This window comes from Eurosta solidaginis, chromosome 2, assembly GCF_040869045.1.
Source record: "Eurosta solidaginis isolate ZX-2024a chromosome 2, ASM4086904v1, whole genome shotgun sequence".
Taxonomy (NCBI): Eukaryota; Metazoa; Arthropoda; class Insecta; order Diptera; family Tephritidae; genus Eurosta; species Eurosta solidaginis.
In genome coordinates, this window is record NC_090320.1 from 79,428,225 (window position 1) to 79,433,701 (window position 5,477).

Here is a 5,477-nt window from a genome sequence, read left to right on the forward strand (position 1 = left end):
GCTACGGGTTTTTACTTTGCGACATGTGTTAGCTGCTTAGGCACGTCTAAATGTTGCTAGTATATTACCCTTATACGTTTGTTAACCTGACGATTTAAGAGGCAATTTAAGGGTCCTCTTGCCATCTTTGGAATTGAAAGATTCAATTCCCGAAACAAAAAAAAAAAAAAAGATTGTGCATTCACAAGTTCAAAATTGCTTCGTTCTGCGCATCTACGTCACACTTGGCTGCTTCAGCGAATGAAAGAAAGAGAGAAAAAACAAGAGCTAAAGGAAAATTACTTAAAAATTGCTCATGAGAAACAGCTGCACTAATGTTTACATGCGCAATGCGCCACCTTCTATAATTCCATCATGACTTTCGGTAATTCTATACGACAGCATGGCACTGCTAATACGCCTCCAAAAACACCGACAGAGGTGTCAAAAGACGCGTATTGACCTCGACAACAATAGCCGTGTTTTTTAACACGCGCGTAGCCGTTTACGCTTAAGACTGCTAAGAGACAAGTTTTTTTTGTCGCTTATGAAATAATAGTAAAAGTTTCAATAAGTAGTTTTTATCGACTTTTTTAGTCTGTTTTACCATTCCTAATTAAAAAACAAAGTTTCAGCAGGAGAAATGTAAGTACTTTTGTGTAAATATAAAAATTTCTAAATAATGTATATTTTCTCAATTTTTTCAGAAAATAATCAACGAAATATTGGACGAGAGAGGAGACGCTTCTTTTGTTGTAGTGCTACAGTGCCCGAAAGGACGAGTTTAAGCATAGCAGGAAAAAGAAGTATGCTTATGTTTCTTTTACTAAATTTTGTATTCAAAAGGTTGATTATGTTTTATATTGATTTTGTAGGACACCACTGTAACAATAAAGGCGTTGGAGGCGAAGATGCGCACAGTTTTGATAGCGTATAAAAGCGCCAAGGACAACAACAGGTAGACCGGTGCAACATATTGCCAAGCTCCATTTATGGAAGAAATGGAAGAGATATTTGGCCGTGAGCCAATAATCTCAAATTCTCACAGCCTGAATTTAGGCTCAAGAATGCAAAGGCCATTATCTGATCATCTATTAGTTTCTCTTAAATGCAATATTTTTTTATATTTATTGATAGAGTAATGCTTACTTCGTGATACCCTGTTGTTGTCCAGTGAAGACTCATTATCGAACACAGAGTCTCAGCGCAATATAGCTTCCACGTCAAGGGGTTTGTCGACTTGCAATCGCGAACCTTTGGGAGATATGCCAGCTTCCAGTGGAAACTCATTTGCCAGCCCAGAGTCATTGTGCTATGTAGCCTCCAACCGAGTACCTTTGACTATTGGAACAAGCAATCTCCGAAAAAGAAAGAGTGCAAAGGGGAACTACTATGAAAAAAAGTTAGAGTTAAAAAGACAATTTTACAAGGATATCAAAAATATGATTTCGGAGAAATTAAATGCTCCTTAAGCCAGGGAGTTCACGCTTTTGTGTACTCAGTGCATCTTTTGTATAAACTTGGGAGAGCGTGAGCATAATCTGTATTTTAGAATTTTAAAATTAAAAAACCAACAATGAATTTAAAATGTGATAAGCAATGAATTTAAAAACTTAGTGATAGTATATTTATTTCGAAGGGCTAAGGGTAAATTAAGTATAAAAAAAAAAATAATCGTTAGTAGTATTTTAGAATTTTGAAATTAAAAAAGCTAAAAAAAACAACAATGAATTTAAAATGTGACAAGCAATGAATTTAAAAACTTAGATATAGTCTATTTTAGACAAATATATTTTGAATTTGATAATTTAATTTTGTTACAAAAGACAAGACTATATATAGACTACAATACCTCGGCTGCTACTTCGAAAACGTACTGTTTCAGAGTTTGTTTGGAAAATGCCATGCTTCTGAAATAGGGCGCATTCGAACTGGAAGCCGAGGTATTCCACTCAGCAGTGGATATACTAATAAACAAATATATATACATGAAGCCAGCAAATTTAAATTAAGTCATAAAATTCATTTAAATTTGCTGGCTTCATGTATATATATTTGTTTATTAGTATATCCACTGCTGAGTGGAATACCTCGGCTTCCAGTTCGAATGCGCCCTATTTCAGAAGCATGGCATTTTCCAAACAAACTCTGAAACAGTACGTTTTCGAAGTAGCAGCCGAGGTATTGTAGTCTATATATAGTCTTGTCTTTTGTAACAAAATGAAATTATCAAATTCAAAATATATTTGTCTAAAATAGACTATATCTAAGTTTTTAAATTCATTGCTTGTCACATTTTAAATTCATTGTTGTTTTTTTTTAGCTTTTTTAATTTTAAAATTCTAAAATACTACTAACGATTATTTTTTTTTATACTTAATTTACCCTTAGCCCTTCGAAATAAATATACTATCACTAAGTTTTTAAATTCATTGCTTATCACATTTTAAATTCATTGTTGGTTTTTTAATTTTAAAATTCTAAAATACAGATTATGCTCACGCTCTCCCAAGTTTATACAAAAGATGCACTGAGTACACAAAAGCGTGAACTCCCTGGCTTAAGGAGCATTTAATTTCTCCGAAATCATATTTTTGATATCCTTGTAAAATTGTCTTTTTAACTCTAACTTTTTTTCATAGTAGTTCCCCTTTGCACTCTTTCTTTTTCGGAGATTGCTTGTTCCAATAGTCAAAGGTACTCGGTTGGAGGCTACATAGCACAATGACTCTGGGCTGGCAAATGAGTTTCCACTGGAAGCTGGCATATCTCCCAAAGGTTCGCGATTGCAAGTCGACAAACCCCTTGACGTGGAAGCTATATTGCGCTGAGACTCTGTGTTCGATAATGAGTCTTCACTGGACAAGAACAGGGTATCACGAAGTAAGCATTACTCTATCAATAAATATAAAAAAATATTGCATTTAAGAGAAACTAATAGATGATCAGATAATGGCCTTTGCATTCTTGAGCCTAAATTCAGGCTGTGAGAATTTGAGATTATTGGCTCACGGCCAAAAATCTCTTCCATTTCTTCCATAAATGGAGCTTGGCAATATGTTGCACCGGTCTACCTGTTGTTGTCTTTGGCGCTTTTATACGCTATCAAAACTGTGCGCATCTTCGCCTCCAACGCCTTTATTAGCCGTGTTTTTTAACACGCGTATATCCATTTACGCTTAAACTTTATATTGACTGCTAAGAGACAAACTATAAATACACCTCTGAAATTGCTGCGCATAAATTTTGTCCTACTAAATTTCAATACGCATTATACTCAGATGTAACTGAAATATGTGTCTTTGTTTCACCCTGTATACTAATTCTATGTATTATATGTGTGTCCACAATTCATCGCAACTGATTCAGCTATATGTTATACCCTATGGCCATCACAGCGTTGCGTCTCCGCTTTTCGGTACACCCTGTTGCTGTAGCTAGTTGTTTTACCACAGCCGCTAGATGGGTCTCCTAAGCATTATCTAAGCGAAGATAGGCGTTTTTTAACACGCGCAAACGAAACGTATACGCGCGTGTTAAAAAACACGGCTATTGTTACAGTGGTGTCCTACAAAATCAATATAAAACATAATCAACCTTTTGAATACAAAATTTAGTAAAAGAAACATAAGCATACTTCTTTTTCCTGTTATGCTTAAACTCGTCCTTTCGGGCACTGTAGCACTACAACAAAAGAAGCGTCTCCTCTCTCGTCCAATATTTCGTTGATTATTTTCTGAAAAAATTGAGAAAATATACATTATTTAGAAATTTTTATATTTACACAAAAGTACTTACATTTCTCCTGCTGAAACTTTGTTTTTTAATTAGGAATGGTAAAACAGACTAAAAAAGTCGATAAAAACTACTTATTGAAACTTTTACTATTATTTCATAAGCGACAAAAAAAACTTGTCTCTTAGCAGTCTTAAGCGTAAACGGCTACGCGCGTGTTAAAAAACACGGCTATTGTTGTCGAGGTCAATACGCGTCTTTTGACACCTCTGTCGGTGTTTTTGGAGGCGTATTAGCAGTGCCATGCTGTCGTATAGAATTACCGAAAGTCATGATGGAATTATAGAAGGTGGCGCATTGCGCATGTAAACATTAGTGCAGCTGTTTCTCATGAGCAATTTTTAAGTAATTTTCCTTTAGCCCTTGTTTTTTCTCTCTTTCTTTCATTCGCTGAAGCAGCCAAGTGTGACGTAGATGCGCAGAACGAAGCAATTTTGAACTTGTGAATGCACAATCTTTTTTTTTTTTTTTGTTTCGGGAATTGAATCTTTCAATTCCAAAGATGGCAAGAGGACCCTTAAATTGCCTCTTAAATCGTCAGGTTAACAAACGTATAAGGGTAATATACTAGCAACATTTAGACGTGCCTAAGCAGCTAACACGTGTCGCAAAGTAAAAACCCGTAGCACAAATGTTTTCCTTGTAATCTAATTTATATATTATAAATGGCAAAGTTTGGATGTGAAGATGTTTGGATGTTTGTATGTTTGTCCAGACGTTTGTCTTTGTGACTCAATCACGCAAGAACGGCTGTATCGATTTGGATGAAATTTTGCACACATATAGCCAATAGTCTAGAAGGATCTACTAGCTATATATTTTTCAAAAGGGGCGTGTCCCCGCCCCCTAGGAATAGTTATAATTTAATTATTATATTTTTTCGTCTTTGCGACTGAATCACGCCAGAATGGCTACACGGATTTTGATGAAATTTGGGACACAGACAATAGTCTACGGGCGAAATTTTTTTCGAACATGGGAAGAGGGGTGCGGGTCCCACGACCCCTTCGAGCAATTACTTTTTAATAATTTTTACACATTATAACTTTACGTATACTGGCCTTCACCAATATCACAGACTCAAGGGGTCAATTAGTGGAGGGCTTACAAAGTAAGCAGTGACACCCTCGGCCCGCCCCCCTTTATCTCCCCCGCAGGTGTAAAATCTATAAATTGTTATAACTCAATATAAATTTTCTCCTAAATCAATAGTTTTTGGTATCTGGCACATACAGATCGAGATCTAGACAATTTTGGAGGAACGATCAGTGGTCCTCTCCTTCTACTCCCGCCATCCGCCCTCCTTCAATTGTTTTTATTAGCACGCTTTTATTAGCTTTACCTGTATGTTTCTATGTAACTTTTCATTCGCTCCAATGCACCTGCTGCCTTATTAACATGGTTTTATAATTAGCTTCGCCTTATTTGTAATCCCGTAAGGGTCATATCGAGACCCTTCCGGGATCATTTCTGGATGGTTTTCGGGATCGGTCCGGGATCCAGCCGGGGTAATTTCGGGACTTTTTCGGGACTATTTCGGGATAATTTTGGGACCCTTCCGGCATCATTTCTGGATGGTTTTCGGGATCCGTCCGGGATCCCGTCGGGGTTATTTTGGGACATTTTCGGGACTATTCTGGAATCATTTCGGGACTATTTCGCGATCATTTGGGGACCCTTCCGGCATCATTTCTGGATGGTTT

General features: G+C 36.5%; 1 long non-coding RNA gene across 1 annotated transcript; it reads left to right on the forward strand.

Moving 5' to 3' along the window:
• The first annotated feature begins 597 nt into the window (after positions 1 to 597).
• Positions 598 to 1,980, forward strand: LOC137242235 (uncharacterized). Its single transcript, XR_010950139.1, has 3 exons — positions 598 to 624; positions 687 to 785; positions 855 to 1,980. It is a non-coding gene; the product is annotated as an uncharacterized lncRNA (long non-coding RNA).
• The last annotated feature ends 3,497 nt before the right edge of the window (positions 1,981 to 5,477 follow it).